We start from the raw sequence: 23227 nt of genomic DNA on the forward strand, positions 1-23227 counted from the left end.
ATTTCTGTTCCATTTTTCTTCTTTGTGTTTCTTAAAAGCCCTGCTGATGGACTGTGCCACAGTAATTTGTAATTTGGAGGCGAAGGGAGCTCCTGGGAAGCTGTGACTTGTGTTGTGGATGCTGGACAATGTCCTTTAGGCTGCCAGGCTCAGCAAAGCTCCTGTTCTGTGGCAAGGGAAGGCCAGGAATTTTCCTCACAAAACCCCAAGGATGCTGATCCAGCTGGGAAAAACAGCACTTTCTCCTGGATGCTGGTAAACATTGTATAGAAAAGGACTGTTGAATGTGGTCTGGGCATTTTTCACTGCTTTTTCAATAAAAAATATGCGAAAAAAGTATGCAAAGTTGCAATCTCAGCTACCCAAGCATAGGTGAAAAAATCCCTACCCTGTAAATAATTGTTTAACTAAACCCAACCATGATATTCACAGTAAAAACCAATCCTTGGAGGTTTCTACACGCTGCCATAACTTCAGGCTAAGCAAGTCTGAACCAAGAAGTATTTTGTCTCAAGACTGTATATTTTATGGGAAGTTGATGCTTATTTTCCATGGGAAGCTCATTTTTCCAAAGGACAGCTTCAGCCTGGCAGCTCAGCACAGTGCTGCTGTGACAAGCTGCTCTTTTAGCAGCACTGACAGATTTTTTTGAGAAATATTTATTTTTTTCAGCTAAGTCATGAGGCCAGTGACAGGTACATGGTGGAACGAACCAGAACGCATGGAAGCACGCAAGAAAACATGGAAGTTGGAGCCCAGCCTTTTTCACCAACATAGGACACATGTTGAAGCCACATTTGTGGAGCTCAGTAGAAAGACATTAATTATGACATAGTCCAAGTTTGCTGACCAAAATAGAGATCCTGAGTGGAAAGGTTTGTGTTAGGTAGACTCAGAGGTTATTTTTTGGGGCGATTTTTTTGCCAATGTCTAAGATGTAAATGATTTTGCTTGATCCAGACCTGCATTTTTTACGCTAAAAATATATACACCAAGGGAAAAATACCTTCCACCTCTAATCCTGACCTTTGGGAGAGAGAAAAGTTTTATACTAGTGAAAAAAGCTCCTGTTCAGCTTTTAACCAGGCTGACGCATGTGAAGGCTAAATGTATCTCAAAATAGAGAATTAAGTTGAAAACAATTCAAAAGGCTGAAAGGCACAGTCACACAAATTAAATGTCTTCTGGAACTAGTGCCTTTCAAAGTGTTTTATTCTAGCAAATATGAAATGATACATCTGATCTTGAACTCAAAATACTGTCTAATAAAATGGATTTCTCAGATGAATCAGGCCATAAACATCTCATAACACATTGCCTAGTATTTTGATTTCTCCTTCCTCAGTTTCCCCATGTACCATGAGGCCTCAGCCAGAGCCAGCTGCAGTGGGAAACAATGTCAAGAAATAACCTTGTGTTTGCAATCCCAGAGGACTTTTTTGAAGATACCTTCCAGGTGAATGGATATCAGTCACTGAGAGATGCCCAGAACCAGCAGATAAAAGGCACAAAGTGTGCCCAGTCACAAAGATCAGCCTCAGAATACCAGCTCAGCCCAAATCCCATCCGAAGCTGCCAGTGACCCCAACCACCTGTCTCATGGATGGAAACTGGCATATACTTTCTACTTCTTGTTTTTGTTGCTAAATATGGCAAATTCATCCACAAAATTTTCTGTGGGCATAATAAACTAATTGCCTCCAATGTTATAGTCCCGTCATGCACTCAGATTATTTCAGCACTGGTAAAAATTTATGCATAACCACAAATCCTCAAGGAATAGAATTCAAGAGATACCAAATGATCACAGATCTCTAGAAACTGATTTGGATTTTGAATCACTGGCTTGTAAGAACGTCATCACTGTAATTAAAAAAAGGGAAACTTTCAAAAACTTAATGTGAATGAATATTTATAAAAACTTCCCTCTAGTCTCCTGATCATAAATTTCTGTAAATTTATAGCAGTATTGCAAAAACAGTCACATACCAAAATGGGCCAATAGCTAAATTTAGAGCTGTATACCCTGTGAGGGCTGAAAATTGTAACACATAAAGGGCTGTTTGTAGCTGCTGAATTGGTTCACACTCCACTGTATTGACTTCACACAGCTGTTACTTGGAAAATCATTCAGGCACATTGGAAAAGCAATGAAGTCAGTGGTTAAACATGATGCAGGTTTTACAGGACACAATTGATTAGGTAATTCCAGTGGTTGTTATGTCAATGAGGCACCAGAAAGCAGCTGAGTTCAGGTGAATATATTCCTCACCATTTGGGAAGCCTGATGTGCCCAGCACAATCAAATTGTCATATCTGTTGGTACAGGTATGAAAGTGGTGGCAAGTGGGGTCCTGTGCCTTTCCATTTGTGCCATCCTGCACAGAGGAACCTTCTCTCTGACCCGTGGCTATGCCCACACTGGTGGTTAAATGAAACACAATCCTTCACCCTGTAAAGTCACCAAAATGAAGGGGGTTTTTGTGATGTTTCACCCTATGCCAATTACAACATTCCCAGGTGATGCCCCAGTGTGACAGAGCACTCCAGAAGCTGTTCCCAGCAGGCAGCTGGTCCTGGAGCCAGGGACACCCCCAGGGTCATTTCCTTTACTGGGACAGGCACAGCTTCAGCATACAGATTTCCAAGTGGTGTAGAAATGTCATGCTGAGACCTGCAGGATCCTGGAAGTGTGAAATTAAACATTTTCTGCAGAATGACTTCCACTCATTCTCCAGGCTCATCTGATTGTACCAGGAATGTGGCAGGTTGTTCCAACAGAACACAATATTACTGTTGCAGTGACCCCTTGAAAGCCCTGAGGTGCAAAATACTTTGCAAACATATTGCTAAAAGAATGTTCTCACCTCTAAAATATTTATAATATAAGCAGGACAAGAACCAACATGGATATGGATGGACAGGAAGCAATGAGATTGTCTTGGAAGGCACCTCAGGAAGGGCACTGCTCAGCTGTAAGCACTGCCACATATTTTGTGGCATGACAGGGGTGTTTTCCAAAGTGTGGAGAGATGTTTTCATGTCTGAGCAAGGCCATCATGATGCCTGCAGATCAATCCTCACCCATTTTCTCAAAGAAAGCAAAGCATGCTGAGATGCAGATAGGAAGAGCCATTGATGCAAAAACCTTCTTTCCCCTAAACAGCAAATATCAGCACACACCTCCTGTGCCTCCATGTTCTTGGACTCTCCCTATATTTTCTAGCAAATACTTTACATTTACACATTTTTCCTTCTCCTGGCAGCCCTGCCAGCTCCCTGCTGTGTTCTATTTCTCCTTTGCCTCATCACCACCAGTGATGGAGGCCAAACACTCTTCATTATGTGCAACCTCATGATGTCCAGATTTAGTCCTTGCTGACATTTTTGCAGCTCCTTTTCTCCAGATGGGCTTAGATGAGTCCAGAAAAACATAACTGCCATGGGAGGATGCAATCATGACTCGGTGTTTGAGAAGACAGCAGAACTCAGAGCCACAGCTCTTGGAAACATGTAATGAGATCACTTTTTAAAGTATAACCCTAACTCTCACTTTTGCAGAGTAAGGCAAACCCTTCAGTTTCAATTATTCTTTAATTTCTTCAAAGCCAACTTTATAATAGTTCATACCCAACTCTGAGTTTTTCATAGTTAAATACAAATTTATGACCCTTTAAAGTAAATTATATTGGTATGTCTGTCCCAGAAATAATCTCAAAAATCCTTCTGACTTAACTCCAGTATAGCTACTCACCCTCAGCTTGTTTTATGCTCCATGGAGAAGAATAGGAGCTTCAACATCTTGGGTCATTAAATTCAACTGGTTCTCTAGCAAAATGAATCTTGTTCTAGAAAAGTCTTTTTCTTTCCATGAGGAGAACCAGAGGCAACTCACCATGTAGTCTGCACCTAAAGTTAGGTGAAATTCAATTTATTCAAGAAGTAGCGTGACTGAGTTTGGTTATTAAATTTCATGTTTATTCCTTTAAAGAGCATTCCATTTTTGCTGGCTAGAGATGTGACTATCCTAGTCACACTTGTGAGCACAGATGAGTGGTGTGATATCTTGATACCTCTCTCTTTCTGCAGTTGTGCTCCTTACCCCTAAGTATTCCTTCTTTTTTCCCATTTCCTTCTGCTTTCTCTGCTAAAAAAATAAAAGTCTGTGATATTGCTTATCCTGGTTAAGCCAGAATAACCTCATACACAGCTTTCCAGAAGACTTATACTGGTTTTCTCCACTCCTTCTTTGAATCCTCAATGAATTCAGCAAACTCTGTCTCAGGAGCTAAGGAGTGAGATAGTTCTGGGCAAGTAAGAGCTGTGAAGACTGGTAAAAAATCCCCCAAAAACATGATTAATGCTCTTTATGGAAGGGGTTAGCTCCTCCTACATGCAGATAGTTTCTCTCTCCTTCAGGGGCCAACATGGATCAAACACTGTAGCTCAATCTGTTATTGAACTATGAAAAGACAAGCAGTGAAAGTCATTGCAGTGAGCAGTGACACAGTGGAAGGTCTGAAGATCTTTGGGATATCTCTTGAAACCTTCTCCCACTCTTCCTAAACAGCCATCAGTGATGGCACCTGGGGAAAATTAAAGAAAACCAGATGAACCGCAACAGACCAGTCCCACCAGGGCATGAGCCAGATGAGGAGGAATTGCTCTCCCTCCAAGCACGGTGGATTTCTGGTTTCTGTGGTGTCTGACCTCACACTGGACACTTGCACAGTGCTGCACTGCCATGGCTTTTACAGTCCCTTGCTTCAGCCATGAATAGGCCCTGCTGTGCTGGCCCAAATCACTGGGAAACCATACAGGAACACAGCCATGTCCTGCTGAAATACTCCTCGATTTAAGGGTCACCTATTCTTTACTTGAGATTCCATAAAAAGCTGGCCTGAAAAACTTGATAAATAACTTCAAATCACAATTGCTGTTTCATAATAAAAGTGCATGTGGTCAGGAGATGAAAAAAGAACTGGAAGCTTAGATATGTTCTATGTTGAATTGTATATATAAAAGTGCATTTTGTAATTAACTTTTTTCTAAGTATCCATCCTACTTTTATTCTCAAATAATTTTTCTAAGTGACATATTTAATGTGTAATAACACATACTGACTTTCTTATGAATCTAAGCCAGGATGCACGATGCCTTCATCTGGTTTCCTCCCCAAACTGCCTTAAAGCCCAATAAATCTGTGACTATTTCCTTTCTGAAGCCTCAGAGGATATAGAGTTACTTCACAATTCCTCAAGCCCAGAGCCTTCAGTGTGCCTGATGGAGAGCCAAAATCAGAATGGAATTGCTGTAATTGGAAAGTGAAACAAAAATAGTCCCCTGGAAAGAATGGAAGCACAATGACAAAAGCAAGTCCCATTTGGAATGGCAGCATGATGGCTATCAGACATCATGGTGAAGTGTGTGTTTGCCTCAACAAACTGTTCAAACAGTAGTGACTGTCATATGGCTCCCATCATAACCTGTCACTGACAAAAACTGGAACAGTGCTTGATGCAGTCAGGGCCCATGCAGTTTAGTTTTCTCCTTGTACAGTCAGCAGTTCCTTACTTTTCCAGAAAAGGGATAAATTATGTTTCAGCTTTAATTTTATGTAGTCACTTGTCCTCCCCACATGGCGTTTTACTGTGTGATTTGTGTCACATTAAGCTCCCTGCCTGGCATAACTTTTATTGAGCATTACATTACTGCTGGCTTTGAAGGACGATTTCCTCTGCACTTACAGGTTCAGATTATGGGATGCAAGGAACTGCTCTGGCCACTGCCCACCTTTGCAAGGATCTGTGACTGCAATACACAGTGCAGCTTGTGCAGTTTCAGTTTCCAACACTGAAAGAACAGGTTTTTGCTGCGTTCCTCCACCCCTTTCTAACTATGGAGAAATGAAAGCAGAGTGTTTGGCCACTATTTAATTTGTGTTCACATGAGGATCAAAGTGCATTTGCATAAACCCAATGTCTGTGCAAAGCCACCTGCTCCTGCTCTCCCATGCAGGGAATTTCCAAGGGCAGAGGCTGTTAATTTTAGGTTGTTCTGTGCATAGCAAAAGAGATGGAGCTCAGGCAAACTGTTCAGAAGTCCCCATATAGAACACCTCAAATGTGTGCCTTAATGATCCAGGGTTTTTACTTGTATCTAGACAGACTACTAGCAGAATTTTCAGGAAAGAAGGTTTTTGTGATATGTTAAACAGGTTGATGTTAGAAAGAAATCAAGATTATCTTTCTTCATCGAGATCTTAATGTCATAGTGGTGCTCAGGGAGATCTCTGGTGTTGTAGAAATAAAGGCAATTAATCCATCACTATAAGAATCTACCCCAGGACTCCACCATCCCTGATTATCCTGATCCACCATCCAGATTTGTGGTTAGGTCTGTGGCTATGTCACATTAGGACCTTTTCAGGTATTTCACAGCCTCACTGCACCAGATGATGCTGCACTAACACCCTGCATGCCACTGTCCTACTCACTGCCTCTACAGCTCTTCCTCTAAACAGAAGGAAGGAAAATTACTCAGTTTGAGAGTGTCCTTATCAAATTCACTTTGCTTAGCATCCTTGTAGATTCAAAGCAAGATCTGTAGGCGTTTCACTGAGGTTTAACAACCCCTCTCCTTTCTGCTGAACGCTCCAAGCTTTTCAGAAGCTAAACCATTAAAATATGTGTTTCTCTCACAGCATGGACGCTTGGCTCTAAGCATTACTTAAAGAACATGGGTAAACACAGGAAAAGATGTCCCAGCAGGAGGGAAGTGATTATGGGGACAGTATGTTCTGACAGCAATTCAGGTTACAGAGGAGGCAGTGTCAGATAATGAGTTGTTTTATTTAAATAGTCAGCAGGTTTCAGTCCAGAGAACAATGGAGTCTGCTCCCACAGCGCTGCTGTACACATGCAGGGAGCTTCATTTGGTCAGGCCAACAGAGAAAAGAAAAAGACAGATAACATCTCTGAGAGAGGCACTGGGCTGAGAGATTGGCCCTGGTTCTCCTTTTGCCCACAGCTCAGAAGTCACTTAAGGTGAGTGGTAATACTCCATGGCAAAGCTGGAAAGGAGTGGGGCAAGTTTGGGCTTTTCCAGCCTCAGGGTAGTTCTTATTTCTCATTTAAACACCTGTGAGGTTCTCAGGCCAGGACCTATAACCATGCTGGGTTGGGAGGGAAGCACGGAGCAGGAACTGGAAAGGGCAGTGAAGCACCCAAATCTTGATGGAGATCCAACCCTTGGCTGTGCAGGAGCAGGAAAAAGGGCTCAGCAGCAGATGGACAAGAAGAGGCATTTCCAGGGAAGAATGGGACTATTCTCTTCTAAACAGACTTTTTTTCTTGCTGCCTTCTTATTTCTCTGTTGATTCTACCTTTCCTTTCTTTCCATATCCATCTCCATCTCCAGCCTCACATCCATCTGCATGCCCTCTGGGCAGCCCACAGTCTCTGCCCACACTCTTTGCTGCCTTCTTGAAGCAGCTTCCAGCATCAGTGGCCCTGCCCAAGCCATAGGCAGCTGTGCCCTGCACACCTGACCTTGGACTTTGATTCCTGGTACACCTTTGGCATCAGCACATCCCACCCACTGAAGTTCCATGGACTTTAAGCCTCCTCTGTGAGCAATGAGGATTTGGAAGAGGATCAATTTGGCCCATTGACTATTCTTTTAAGAAAAGCAGGTACACTGGTGGGCACAGAGGTACTCTTTCAGGTCTTGAGGAAACTTAGCAGCTCACTTCAAAACTAAGCAGGGGCTGGGAGCAATTTCTGTCTTCTTCCATCCAGTTTACCTTAATTAGAGGAAAGGATTTGACAGGAATAGGTGTGGTCTTTAGCAAGTGGGGCAGTTAGTTCATAAGCCCTTGTGAGACAGACAAGATCACCTGTGAATCCAAGAAAATAATCTGGAGAAGAATTGTAGGGAAAAGTGAAGTATATCAAAGAGTCTCCGCCTCCATGAAATCTGTGATTTTCAGTATCCAGCTGAGTAGTTATTGTACTTTACATAAATGAACTCCCACTCTGATTACATTTGCTCGCAGCAGTATCCCAACCCTACCTATTTCCTAGGAAGACGTTTTACTTACAGGGAGAGTGTTGCAAGTCATTTCCCATCATTTGGTTGCGAATCTCTCTGACTGAGAGAACACTCCTTAAAAAAAGCAATAAGCCATTCCCCATGTTACCCTGGGGACAAGAAGAGGAGGGTAGAAAGATTCCAGGTAGGTATTAGGAGAAAGGCCAGTGGTTGAGTTAGAGCAAGGCATGCATGGCCTATCCCAGGAGATTTTCAAAAAGAGATTAGAGAAATCTCTGTAAGAAATTGGCCAGGTCCAACCTAGCTTGCCTTGGGGCAGGGAAAATGAAATGCTTTCTGAGGCTCTCTTCTAGCCTTGTTTTCCATTTCTCCACCTACAAAACACTTTCAAACAGCTGTGATGTCTTTCCTCTGTTTCTTCAAGAAGCAGTTGGGAATCTGTCTGTCCACTCAGCAGAAAATTGCCTTTCAAACCCTGGAACATATGAGCTGGCTGCCATTCATTGTCACCAAGATTCTCAAAGAGTTCATGGGTAACTTATAGTCCTGTGAGATTAGCAGCCAGAAGGGGTGTTTCTTGGATGTGGAGGGCATGTTCCTTTCCTTGGGGAGTGAGAAATATTTGTGTATTTCACAGATACCACCAAAAAAAACCACCCAGGAGAACAATTATGATGCCTCTGACTGGGTGATGTTTATGATCAACAAAATTGATTGGGGTAGTTCTCAGAGAAGCAAATCCAAGATGAAAGATTCCATATCATATTACCAACCACCCAACCCAAGTGTGCCAACACTGACAGACACCCTTTGGAAAGACTTAGAATTCAATGATTTTGACTAAATTACCACATCCATGGCAAATTACAGGCTGTCTATTGGAAAATATCTCCTCTCAATCCTACTATTTTTTGTTCTCCAGTTATGTTTATGTTCCCAGCATTTTCCCTTCCTGGCAAAGGCCCAGTGTTTTTTGGGAAGGACTAAAGATAGGCTTTATCTCCACAGAATGCTATTTAGTGGTTGGACAAGGTTGCAATTAGACAGTGTGATCTTCCATTCCGCTGCAGACCTGTGATATCAAGCTTTCAGCATGACCTACAATATTGGATCCAGATCTGAGCCTTGCCAGACCAAAGCAGTGCAGAAAATCTGACTGCTCTTGGAGGCAAGTGATAAGTGCTGTGTGGTTGCAGGCTATCAGAAGCTGCTCCTTATCTGGAGTGTCTTCAAGGGGCATGGAGAGAGATGGAGGAATTCACTGACTTTGAACTCTAATGGACAGGAGAATCCATTTCTGCCCAATAAATACACAAGAAGACCCAGGTGAGAAGTCTGGAAGTGAAGTGAAGTGAAGTGAAGTGAAGTGAAGTGAAGTGAAGTGAAGTGAAGTGATCATACTTTGCTGGAATCAGGGGAGCTCTGCCCAGAGGCACCAGGCTGGCTGTCAAAAGCTGTGCATATGTGTTAGCCCAGCGCTCAGCAACCCTCCTCAGGCAAAAAACAGAGGGGTTTAAAACTCTCCAACCTTTCCAAACAGTGTAGAGAGACTAGAGATGGAGCCAAAAATGTTAAGCAGAGATGCAAGTACCTGCTCCTTTTCTCATTACTCTTGCATATTTGAAACCTGATTTTTGTGCTTCATTCTGCAATGTCTTCATTCTTGATGGGCCCAGGAGAAGTCACTTGAAACCCATGCTCGCCAGGGTACACATCCCACAGCAAACATTTCACAGCCTGGAGAGGTGAGCTGGGAGCTCACATTCACATTTAGAAACCCCTGACCTTCTTGGGCAGAACAGGAACCTCTCAGAGCAGCTGCTGTCGCACTAACTCCTGCCTCTGGTGCTGTGCTGGGACCTGTCCTGTGCCTTGTGGGGAGGGGCAAACACACCTCACCCAGTGCTGCACTATCTAATCATCGCCAGCTTTTGATGTGCTTATCATCACATCACTCTGATAGGGAGTTAGAGGTGGGAAACTGAGGCACAAAGTCTCAGGTCAGGTTTTGAAAAGATTGTGAATGGATAGACACTTTGTCTCTATTTTAAAAATCCTGTCCCACAGAAATTGCCAAAGAATGTTCTGATAAAACAAGGATTTTTGCTCCCAAAACCCTCTCTAAAGGCACAGCACTACTCCTGAATTTTAAAGGCTTTTTCATAATTTTAAATTAGGGAAATTACCATCCTTACTTCGAAACATCTACAAAATTATAAAATATTTCTGATCCCAATGACACCCACAATCAAATTAAATGGAGTTTTCTAATATTATAGCTAAGGTTTCCTTAGCACACATCTCACTATGATATGTGTCCCTCACTGCATATGAAAAGGTCTGGAGAGGGAAAAAGAGAATATAGTGAAAACCAGGCAAATTAAACAAGAGTCACTGAATTATTTTGGTAGTATTTAAACTATTTAAACTTAATTACATTACATAATGAGAGACTGCTCCATTTATTCTTTTTTTTCACAAGTAACCAGGTTTTCTAGATCCTAACTCGGATTCCCTCTAAATAATCATAGTTCTCTTTAACAATACAGTCACATGTAAAACAAGTACAGGAAAAAAAAAGGATTGAACAAAGTTATTAAGAAAGGTAAACTTTTTAATCCATAATCTGTGCAGGCTGCATTATTTCTTGATGGCCACAGGCTTGTGTGAAAGCATACAGAAGGGATGAATGAACCCCATAGAAAAGTTTCAGTTCAATCAGTTCAGCTTTCAAAGCCAGATGAAACCTTAAAAAGTTTCATTTACTTCAGGGAATTTGTGAAGAGGGAGATTCTCACCAAAGACAGCAATTTTACATTAACCTTTAGGTCAGACCAATGTTGCATTATTAGCATTATTTAATTAACAAAATTCATGCTTTGAAACTTTAAATATTTGCAAATTCACCCCCTATAATGACTTTCATTCATTATTATTTATTTAGGGCTGGAGTCAGCCTGTGGCAGCTCTTATTTCCCACTGCAGGGGCAGCTGGGGGAGACAATCCAGTCACTTTCTTTAGGTGTTTAAATGGGAGCAGAGCTCCTCCAGAAATCTGGCTCCAATTATGGGCACTATGTGCTTTGAAAATCTGACCCTGGCCTTCAGTGTCAGCGAGGGATTTCCCAAACCAGCCTTTTGACAATGCAGAGTCACCCAGGCACAGCTCCCCTGGCACACACAGGGCACCCTGGGCTGGCATCACACCTCTCCTGCCAGAGGCGACCAGCAGGGCTCAGCTGCACAGCCAAAGACCCCCAGCTGACCACCAGATCCACACCACCAAAAATGCTTTATCATGGAAAGCTCAGGGGTGTGTTGGGACATTCACTTTTGTTGTTTATTTTTTTTAAAAAATCAAAATCTTTTACTTAGCTTTTTAAGGAAATGGTGATTTTTTTTTTGTCAGATTCCTCTGCCATCTTTTGCGGTTTTCTGTTTTGTATTATATTTTGTATTTTATTTTTTTTATTTGTTTTATATTAAAATTTTATATTATAATTTTGAAAAAACACACTCAAAGTATGTAATTTAACGTACGTAAAGAATTTTTGTTTTTCATTTGCAAGTGACTCCTTCACCTTTGTCCTCATTCCTTTGGATGGCCTGAAGGAAAACACTTTACGTTTCTCCAGCTCTATTCTGTTAATGGTTGAAAGAGAAAGTGATGCTGATGTGCTTCACAAGTGCTTAGAGATTAAAATGCTCACACTTCTGACAGATGGAGAGAGTCTATGGGTTTGTACACAGGAACTAATAAAGCTTTCAGTACTGCACCCTGCCACCCTGTACCTGCAGCACTTGGGGAAATATTCCCTGATGGTTTTTTGAAGCAGTGTTTCTCATACCAATCCATCTCCCTGCCAAGCCTCCATGGCCATGGGGAAGTAATTGAAGCGTGCATGACTGGTTCCTGTGAGTACAGCAGCAGCAGGAAATTAATCTGGGTAATGATATCTCATAAATACTTGTTCTAAGCTCAAAAATCACCATTTTGCTGTCCCTTTCCTCTGCCTCTTTCTCTTACATCAGAGGCAAATCTGGAGATGAGTTTCATCCCCCTTCCTGGTATGAGTGTGACCAGGTTTTAGGGAGGAGCAGAGAAGGGCAGCAAAAGGTTTGGCTCATCACTGTGCCACAACAGAGGGGCAAAAGCAGTGCCAGGAAGGGGCTGGTGATTTTTGCATAGCCTGAGTGTGAGAACTGACCATTAAATGAGGTGGCAATCCAATCAGATAAATGGGCACAGGCACTTTGTTTGAAAAAGCCATGTTTCTCCTGTGAGTTTTAATAAAGCCCTTCTAGAGCTGGTGCCGCAGAGATGGGACTGCACTTTCTCCTGCCAGGGACGGAGCTTGCATAGATGGGAGACTAGTGCACCTCCACACACTAGTTCTGCCTTGAGGTGCCAGTATGGGCACAGACTCTCGTGTCCCTTTGCTGTTCCTGCATCCATCCTGCCTCTGGAATCCCCCATCTGCTTCCAAGAGCCAGCAGTGCTGGCATTTTGGTGGAAAGTACAAGAAACCCTCTAGTGGACACTCAGAGGGAGCAGGTCTGGGCTCTGAAGTGTGAAGATTTTTATTGCTTTTTGGATTTTATGCCATTTTGATCTTGAAAAGACTGTTCTTCTCGAGGGAGACTCCTAAATCCTTATCACCTGGGATTTCTTTCTTTTTGCTTTCAGTCACAATTCAAGTCAATGCCCTGAGCTAAGCACAGATACTTGTGTCACCAGGGTTGGAAGCTGTGCCATGGGTAGTGAAGGGCAAGAATCAGAGAAACACAGAATCATTAAGATTGGAAAGGAATTCTACCATCATCAATCCAAACATTACCTGAGCACCAGCGTGTTCACCACTGAACCATGTGCCATCCACACACACTTTCTGATTTCCACAGATGGCAATTCCACCACTTTCCTGGGGAGCCTGTTCCACCCTTTCAGTGGAACTTTTTCTAGCATCTGATCTAAAAATCTCCTGCTGCAATTTAAAGCCATTTCCTCTTTTCTTATTTCTTGTCACCTGGGGGAAGAGGCCAGCCCCCACCTCACTAGAACCTCCTGTCAGGGATTTGTAGAGAGCAAGAAGGTCCCCATGAGCCTCCTTTCCTCCAGGCTGAACACCCCCAGATCCCTCAGCCATTCCTCATAAAACCTGGGCTCCACACCCTTCCCCAGCTCCATTCCTTACTTGGGACATGCTCCAGGACCTCCACATCCTTCTTGTCGTGCAGGGCACAAAACTGGACACAGAAATTGAGGTGCAGCCAGGGGCCAATATCCAGGTGGCAACGTGGAGACCTGGGTTGCTCTCTGCTAGCTGCAGACTAAACAGGGGATTTTTAGAGCTACTCAGGCATGTAACTACATAAGTACCTAAGATTTCCCCTCTGCATCCCTTCAAATCCAAATGCCTTCGAAATTTTCCTGAAAATCTTTTAGTAGTTTAAGAGCCTTTATTGCTCATTCAGCATGAGGTAAGAGTCTTGCCAGGGTCCCGGGCTGAAGCATTATCTCTCAGGCCCATGGTAAGAGCTGGATAGGATAAGGACTTCATCATATGAAGTTTCTAGTGTTGCAAAGCCCAGCCTTTCCTGGTCATCTGAATTCGCGCAGATTTTATTTTGGCTGAGCAGGACATCCTTTACTGTGAGATACATTTGTCTGAGCTGCTGCTTCCTCAGCCTAAAGCTCTCATAGGAAAGCCAAGACTATCAGGATACCTTCACACTGAGTGCAAATGCAAAATCTGCAAGGCTCTGACTCTGCTTTCTCCATCAGGGAGCTGATGATGAGCAGCACCACAGCTCATCCCTCCCATCCTGCAGAGGGGATGCTGCAAAGAGCCACTGCTTTGGACACTGCAGAGGCTGAGGCATCCAAAGATGCCAGGTCAGTTTTAGCTTGGTCTCTCAGAGGGCTGCACACTGTTCTCATGTGTTAGTCACCACAGCTCCTCTATTCCAGCAGCAAATGAAGAGCTGGGAGTTTCTTTGGTTGCACTTGTCTGTGATACACAACACACAGTTCTTGAGGCCAAAAAACAGCTGGAGGTACCCAGACAGGAATGTCACTGGCAGAGCCTTGGCAGGGCCCAGAGGTGCTGGAGTAGTGGGCTGGGGGCACTGCTGGAGGAGGGAGAGGTTGAAGCAGAAGGTAATGAATGCTCCAAGCGCAGCTTTAGGATTTGCCACTTTTTAGTAACGTCAGCACCATTCTCAGTTCTCATTCCTGAGCTGGTCCTGGGTGCCAGACTAGCTCAGCAAAGGGAGATGGAGCTGTGCCTCCTGGTGTGCAGAACCTCTTCCTCGTGGTGCCCATTAAACCAGACTCCCAAAGCACAGCTGGGAGCACTCCCTTTGCATGGCCACCCACGCTGCCCATCCTTTGTCCATCACCTGAACTCTTTTCCAGGAGCTGAGACACCCACGGTCCTTTGACTTAGAGAGTGCAAACCTTCCTTTCTCCATCTCTGGGGGCACTCCTGCCTGCCCCAGGCTATGTGGAGGGACAAGGGCCTATTTCAACTCTTTTGAATACAACTGCTCCAGTGTGGGCAAAGTATTTAAACTGCATTGCAGTAATGAGTCAGACACAGTGCAGCACTACACCTCTGTGCTCTGAGGCTGGGGCTACTCTAGGGGAAGCAAAAGGTGTTTGTTCCTCTTTGAGTTTGTTCCTGAATTTCATCCTATTCCTATTTTAAGCAAATACATATGCTTGTCCAAGTAGGTACAGCAGTCTGCTGCACCAGAGCAGACTTAACAGGGGTCTCTTAGTTATGCAAAGGCATTAAGGTGGCGAGTGAGCTGCCATGGCTCAGGGAGAACCTTAGAAAGGATACTTGTCAAGTATAAAATAATGTTAACAAATTAGAGCAATTAAATTTAGGATGTGGCATGTCAGAAACCAAAGAAAAATGCAGCTGCTGGCATCACACTGGGGTGCATTTGTCACATAATGTCAAGGGGAATCCCTATAGATAGAGAGATCTTTCACTGTGCACAGAAAATGAAACTTTCATGGCCCTCACAGGTTATAAATGGGACTGTTGTTGACTTTCTTCATGCAAAGCTGCTTGCTCCCCAACAAAATCTCAACAATTCCAGAAAAAAAATTCACTCAAGTAGATTTTTTCCCCATTGAGACTCACTTTTCAGGCACAGCCACGTTCTCTCCCAGTCCGTGGCTGCAGTCAAAGTGCCTTTTGTATGTCCCTCCAAAATAGTTTATTCTTCTCTAGCAAACAACATCATTTAGCACTAGCTGGAGGAGCTGAGCGGTCTCAAGTTAGGAAAACCAGATGTATTTGAATCATCTGTCAAAATCAGAGGCCAACACTTGATCTATGGCAAGGTAATGAAAAGAGTCACTCATTCATTAATAGTGCGGAGCCGTAGGAGCGCTGCAAATCACGGGGTGGGACATTGTATGAATGTGTCAATGTTCCTGATATCCAGGGGCCTGTTACTGAAACATGCACTGATGAAAGGCTTCATGTGTGCACCCAGAAACAAGCCAATAAAGTCCTGCTCCTTGCAGGAAAACAAAAACAAGATCTGAAAAGGCAGCACAGAGCTAGAACAACAGTCTCCTGTTACCTTTTTGCTATCACTGGAGCAAGACACTGGACTTGAGAGACCTTTTTTTTTATTATTTTTCTAAACGTCTTTTACAGACTTAACAGCCTACCTCCAAGGTCATGCCATCAAGAGGCCGAAGTGATGACTCAGATGCCATCAGTGGGTTTAACACCCTGTCTTGGGCTGTTATTTATGGCTGGTTTTATTGCCGTGTTTTTGAGGCCCCAGCTGAGGCAGAACCTCCGTGCATGAAGTCTTACACAAACACACAGGGAGGACTGCCCTGGCCAAGGGCTCACAGTCTGTGAAAGGGGGTGCAGAGTGCCTCTGGGGTATGGCCAGTGCCATACAGAACATTTCCAGGAGACACACAGAACCATCTCTGCAGCCTGCAGGAGACACTGCCTTGTGCGGCCAAGAAATCACCACCCAATGACAAACGGGGGTGCCAGCGAGAGGGAAAGTACAGGGGAAACACTTGGAGGCATTGGCCAGAAGTCTGGACTCAGAGGCAGATTACACACAGTCCTGTGTTTGTGCAATGGATCCTCTTGATTAAGGGCATTTTCTGCTCTATCTGGTGAGCTGAAGTTCGATTTCCCTGGTCTGAATGCTGTGACCAACAGTGAGAAAGGTGATGAAGGACATGGTCAAGGTCACACTGAATTAGAGGTTCAGACAGGAATAAAACCCAGAGCTCCTCAGCTCCATCTAGATGCCAAGGCAAATAGTGCTGGAGGATGCAGATGGCCATTAATAAACACCCTCATGAAATTCCTACAGGATTTGAATGGTCTCCTGATGAAAAGATTATAAAATGTACAGAATCAGATCTGTAGCTAGCACCTATGAGAAAAGCCAACTTCTCTGGATTTAGCTGTCAAAATTCAACACCAGCCTACACCAACTGAGGATTTGGCCCTCTATTCTTGGGAAGCCATTTACAATGAAAGAATGTGCATACACTTAGGCAGCTTGCTCTCTTTTTATATTTTAAGATCAAGATTCATTCCAGATTGGTAATTAAGTTTAGCTCTTTCAGTGTCAGGAACTGCTCTGACAGCTGTAAATCACAATAACATGCATTTCTGTACATTTGTGCCTATATGCTTGCGCATTTTTGCTGTTCTAGCTAAGAATACAGTCAGTGACTTATGTACATTATGCTGCATCTTGAAATTGTTTTTGCTAACAGACAGTGCTTGCATAGTGAAGAGGGCTGTGCTCTGCTAAAGACATCTTCAACTTCCTCACAGAAAACACTGTCCAGATATGAACACCTCCACCTAGGATGTTGGTCAGATCAGGCCTAATAGTGGCCCAGGGCTACAAACCCAAAATTAAGTGGATGTTTCTCCTGACATGCTGCAGTGCCTGCCCACACTGCTCTGGGGAAGTTAGCTCCAGCAAACTGGGGCTGTTCTCCTGGGTGCAGGCATGGAGGCTGGGGAAGGCATGAAAGAGTTATTAGGAGCTGAGAAATGCTGTCCAAATCTTGCTGGGAGTGGTGGCAGATTGTTATGTGAAAGCAAAAGAAATGCTCTAGGCAATGCATCCTGCTGGGGCAGCCTGTCCAGGCCAGCTAACCAGGATTGTGCTCTCAGTGGGGAAAAGGAAAAGGTTGGGAGCAGCTCCTGAGCTGGGGCTTGTGCTAGCCCCAATGTGAGGACATGCCCAAAGAGCCCACCCACCTCCTCGAACATGTGCTGCAAAGCTTACACTTGTGCTTGGATGCTGATCACAAGTAGAAATGCCATCAAAATGTTGCTTTAGCTCTGGAAATTCAGCATAATTCAAAGATGGCTTTATGATGCTGCCAGCCCCAATTCCATTGATGGAAATCAAAGCTTCCCAAAAACCAAAGGACTAGTGACAGCATGCCAGGTTTGGTCCTCCTAGGTGGTGGCACTGCTTGCTGAGTCTAACATGTGGGCAGGCAGCAGAGATTCTCCACAGCTTCCCATTTGGCTCTGGGCACTGATGGATGGCCGCATCCTTGAACCCCACACAACCCAGTCTGCTCGTCTCTGATAGATCCACATGATAAAATCCAGCTTTGGTGGGATTTATTTTCATCCCTCTAATGAAAGTGTTTTGATTCAGTTTGCAGCATGGTTTAGAGAGCAGGAAATTTAAAACCCGCTCAGTGTGCTGTCAGCTTGAGCACAGTGATTTGCTGTCAGCCCACCCAAATGGGGTGCAGGCTGGTGAGTGATGGAAAAGGCAGTTTGGGGGCTTCAGAAACATTTTCCTCACTATAGCAATGATTCCTTCTCAAAGAGCAGTCATCTAAAGTACCTCTCCCTAGCTGTGGCTGTCAAACAATTCAGTATTCCCAAAATCTTGACTGAGATACTCCTGCAGGCTCAAAAAGTGCATGTAAAATGAAGCACGGTTGCTTGAATAGCAAAACAGCAACATTTACAATATGTATCAAACAGATTGATATTTTTAAAAACTTTTGTCATTTAACGTGTTCAGGCCTCTCATTTAATGTGTTCAGGCCTTGTGTCATTTAATGTGATCAGGACTCTCTATTCAGGATCTATGTTGATCTTAAAGGGTTGGCCTCCGCAAGTCATAGAGTTGGGGCATGGAGCTGAGGTCCCAGAGCTGAGTTGTGGTAGGTGAAGGAGGATGTGTAGGAGCTGAGTCTCCACAAACACTTCTGGGACATGGCCATGGCTGCTGGTGCTGGACTGTTGGAGAGCTAAGCCAGACTGCTTGAGGAACAAGGGCTTCTAACCCGGGAGTTATTTTCTGAACATGACCTGCTAAACCTGATGGAGCACAGCTGGAGAAGAGAGATAAGAATGTCCTGAACTTGCTTGGTCACAGACAGGTAGGAAAGTACAGCACAAATCCTGCTCTGCATCTGCCAGAAAAGGGATTTGAATCTGGATCCAAATCTGTTGGAAGCACCAGGCTGTTATATGTAAAGTGCAGGGTGAGGTCACCTGGTAGGGAACACATCCTCCTGCTTCTGCTGGGGTGGAAAAGGACATACTCAGTCCCCTCAAAAAGCATCTGCTGTGCCTTTCATCCCCTATCAGGTATCTCCCTCCAGCCCAGAATTAAGCCCTTTGTCTCCCTGAGTGGCACAGAGGTGGCATCACACCACAACCACCAGCACAGCTTTTGGCTGGCTCAGGCAGGTCCCTGGCCAGCAGGATTTCACCATGGCCCTTGTTTCAAGGTGCCCATGGCTACCAGTGCCTTACAGTTGTTCTGGGTCAAACACTTCCCTTGGTTCATTATGGGCAGGGAAAAAGGTGGCATGAGTGTGCCTGACCCTCCTATGCTTTCATCCACATCTCCCAGCCAGTTGTTACCACTGTTAAATGTGAAATAACTTATGAAATCCTGTTTTTTCCCTGTCAGAGCATCAGCTAAATTTGGATGGAGTTTAGGAAGCTAACAGGAGCACTGGTTTTAATTTTAGGGGAGGAAAAACAAGCCTCCTAAGCTTGAATTTGTTTTCCAACTTCCACTACAGCAACCACATCCTCTCTGTTTTACTGCTTCTCCTTATCTGAGAGACAGGGTCATGATGCAGGGATAAAACAATATATATTCAACACAGAGGCCTCACATGTTTATGGGGAACAGCTCCATCTCTGGCCTCTTCAACATGATTTTGAAACAAACTTTTTACTTTAGCGTTTCTTTGATGATTGATATTGGGGTTGGGTCCCTCACTTCTTCAGAGAAAAGTGACCTTTAAGACTCCAATTTTGAAAACTGTTCCAAACCCTGGAGCCTGGAGTGCCAAAACGTTTTCACATTCAAATCTCTTTCAAGCAGAACAGGGAGAGGAAGACCAGAGTTAGTGCACTCAAATGACCTCATTTGCCACATCAGAGCACAGAGCATTTATTCTATAAAGACCATCAGTGTGTGTGCAGTATCCAAGCTTTCTTGTTAGCCAATTTTTTTGATATTACTAATAATAAGCCAGCTTTTATATGGTATGGTTTGGCTGGGAACAAATGTATAAAATAAATTCTGAAACATGCAAAATTTTGAGGTTCTGATCAGAAAAGCCACATTAGCACAAATGTAGTTTTAAGTACACAAATATGGAGAGCATCAAAACTTTCCACAAAAGATGTTTTCCAGTGAAAATTAGCTGTCAGGAATTTTGGGGTGAGAGGTCATTTTTTTTTTCTTTTTCAGAATTAATTTATTTGTGAAAGTTCTGCTTTTTTGAGGAAAATGCCAAGTGTTCCTTCATAATTCAAATACTTACTTTGAAAATAAAATGCTTAGATTCAGCTTGTTTTCCACAACAAATGGTGGAACTTTCTGATGCCTTTATATTCCCATTTTCTTTTATGGGCTTGGCCAAGTATTATCTCCCAGAACACAACTGGTTTTTCACATCATGAGAGAAGGCTGTGGTGTGTCATAGGAAAGAGGATCTGAGCAAGTGTGGTCAGTTGAGGCAAATGTAAGTATAAGGCACTTAAATGGAAATTCCTGCAGGGCAGCACATTAGCATTTCTAACTTAAAAAGAAAAGAAAAAGGAAAAAAGATAAAAAACCCCGGCTTTTAACAGCAGAAAAACTCGCCCTTTATTGAGAAAAGCCTAAACTTTTCTCTGGAAAATACTAATGAAAACAGCAGTGCTTTCATTTTTGTTAGGAGACCCAAGGGAAAAAAAGAAAGAATTTCTGAAAAATTTCAGAAGAAGCAACTTCTGAAGAAAGTAAAATTGAGTCAAAGAAAAGGGGCTCTTTCTGGGTAAGTCAAAATAATAAATTTTCAAATTATGTGTCAAGCAGCAGCTTTGTCTCACAAAGTCCTGCTAGCAGAAGCATCCCACAAGAAATAGGCACTTTTCTAATCTCTGAACAGTGCAAGTTCATTGCCAAGAGCATCAGTCTAATGGACAAAGGTCTTAATGTATGGGAGAGCAGCAATTGCTCTCAAAATCTTGTATCATCATGTGCTTTGAGATCAGTGATGCTCATGGCTCTGAGACTTCAGAAGCAGACATGGATGGAGATGCTTTTCCTCTACAGATGCATTTATGGGCCTGCACTGAGCCATCATGGGCAGCAGCACACACTGCCCTGCTGGAAGGGTCAGGGGAGATGGCAAACATTTCCCTGAAGGGGCAGATGACAGCCTGGCCACCTTCCTTTTCCCATTAAGGAAACCCTTAATGCTGGGTTTCCTGTGCATTTGAGAATTTATGATGGTTTGTCCGTGCTTCTACCAACTCTGTGACTCAGGATGTAGCAAATGGGCACAAGAGAAAATTATGGCACCAAAGTCTGGGCTTGCACAGTCAGCAAGCTGCATGCAGATTGTTCTAGGGGAAGAAAGTGGAAAATAATTTTCTTTAATGTAGGAAGATCTTAATCCCAGGACATTCTTTAAGGTGCTTAACACTGCGCAAGTTACCTGGGCATGTGAGCAGCCAGTGTATCTGATAGGAAGTCAAAAGGACATGATTCAACAGTACCCATGTGGATAATGTAGCATTTTGCCTTTTTTTTTTTTTTTTTTTCCAGGTTTCAGGTTGGGGAAAAAAACCCCTTTTCCAGTAACTATCAAAATTTGGAGCCTGCAGCCCTGCAACCAGATTCACTGTACAGCTTCCAGCTCTTCTGCAGTGAGCAGGTTTACAGCAGGAGACTGAATTTTCTAGAATAGCTATTTATCCCCAGCAATGCTCTCCTGTCCTCTAAAAGCCCAGAACGCTTTTCCCAGCCCAAACTCCCAGTCCATGGGGGCACAGGACACAGTGCTGCCCTTTACTGGTTGTGTCCTTGCTGTAAGCTCTTTCTGAGTTTGTGGTGTATTAATCTCTGCACCTCCTTCTGCTATAGCTACTGTGCTGGCACCAAACACTTAATTTAATCACATGGTGAAACACAGATGTGTGTAACACAGGAGTGATGGGAACAGCAGACAAAACCCTTCAGATCTCTGACTGCCTTGTTTCCCCTTGGAGATCCGTGGAAAAATCCTCAAAAAAGTAAAACCAGAGTGTCAGGGCCAAAACCACCCCACACCTCATTCCCATGGTGTACAGTGTACCTAACAAGTAGATCTTTCAGAGCACAACCATTAAAATAAAAAACCCTCATCAGCTTTGCTGGCAGAGAACACAATGTTTTCCAAGTATTGCTGATAGCTGGCTGACATTCTAGCTCTCTGTGCTTCTGAGAGAGGAAACAGTGGAGTCTTTTTTCTTTTAATTGGAGCTGCTGAAAGTTTGTTATGTTGTTGTTATCACTTTCTGCTAGGTGTTGAGCAAAAGGACAGGGAGCCAAGCAGAGGGGCTCCTAGAGAGAAGTGAGGATGCCAAATACCTTCCTGCTCTTCTGCTTTGGCTCAAACGGAGCTGGTGGGGGTAGAGGCTGGGGAGATCACTAAACTGGATCATCCCCTAAAGCTCTTCTTTCCTTCTTTGACTATGTAGGGAGACCCATATAGGGGACAGCTACAAACCTGAGATGCTCCCAGGGAAAAACTTCTCCCTTTCTCTCAGGGAATGCACTGTCAGAATAAAAAGTGGTATTTTACTCAATTCCTGTATCAATCTTCTGTCTCAGCCTCATCTGGGACCATCCTCAGGGTGTGTGACTGTCACTGAAAGGCACGGGGCCATTATCACTGATAAGGAAACCTGACACATTAACAGGGACAGGGGGAGGAGAGGGATAAAAACAGAGAACAAATTATTAGCATTTGGACATATAAACAAAATATCTAAGAAAAACTCTTTCCACTGAGAGAAATTTTATTTTCCTCCTGAAATTAGTTTTAATGTAACATGTGTTCTCTTCTTTATTTACTCCCACAGTGAGCAGTCCTGGGTTAAAGATCCCCAGCGTTATCCAGGGTTTGGATTTGCACAAATTTCTTTATCCATACTTTTCTCAGAATCAGCATGATTAGTAAACAGTACTAAATGTAATCTGTTGTGTTTTTAAAAATTTATTTAAAACAGAGGCAACTCTTATGACAAAATCATTTACAGAGCAAGGAGATGAAAGGAAGCTTTAGGGATTGCATTTCTCTGTCAAGGACAAAACAAGGAGAGAGTCTGAATAGGATTGAAACAAACAATTAAGGCTGCAAAGAAATCCTTCATCTCTGTACCCTGGAAGGTCCCAATTCAGCAAAGTTCTGCAGTATGTGCTGGATTTTTAGGGGTAATTTCAGTGTTTCAAGTCTGGCATAAACCTCAGTGTCCTGACAAATGGATTTTCCATGGAGGTTGAATGGTCTTTGCAAAGACCCTTTAGTTCAGATTTTCATAGGGTTCATTTCGTGGTCCAAAAGAATAGCACACAAACATGCACACACAAAAACACAAGGAGTCACCAGGTTAAATTCTCAGACCTGTTTTAGATGGGAGATCAGTTCACTACCTTCTGGAGATGCTTTCCTCTTTCCATCTGCTCTGGGGGGAGCTCAGGTTGGGTTTCTTTCTCTTTTTTAAGTAGCAAACAATGAAAACAAAAAGGACCACCATGACCTGTTGGAAATCTTGCAATATCTCCTGTTCCCCGAGCTCCTAGGTGGGAGTTCCCATTAGGGCTGGATTAAGCTAAATCAGATTATGCACCA

At 43.5% G+C, this 23227-nt stretch overlaps 1 long non-coding RNA gene across 1 annotated transcript in view; it reads left to right on the forward strand.

Annotated features, from left to right (window-relative positions):
* Positions 1–6997: 6997 nt before the first annotated feature.
* LOC134419158 (uncharacterized) overlaps positions 6998–23227 on the forward strand; it is a 40328-nt gene continuing 24098 nt past the window's right edge. The window contains exon 1 of the long non-coding RNA XR_010027985.1: positions 6998–7046. This is a non-coding gene — a long non-coding RNA (uncharacterized LOC134419158). The remainder of the gene's footprint in view (positions 7047–23227) is intronic.

This window comes from Melospiza melodia, chromosome 5 (assembly GCF_035770615.1).
Source record: "Melospiza melodia melodia isolate bMelMel2 chromosome 5, bMelMel2.pri, whole genome shotgun sequence".
In the NCBI taxonomy this organism is placed as follows: Eukaryota; Metazoa; Chordata; class Aves; order Passeriformes; family Passerellidae; genus Melospiza; species Melospiza melodia.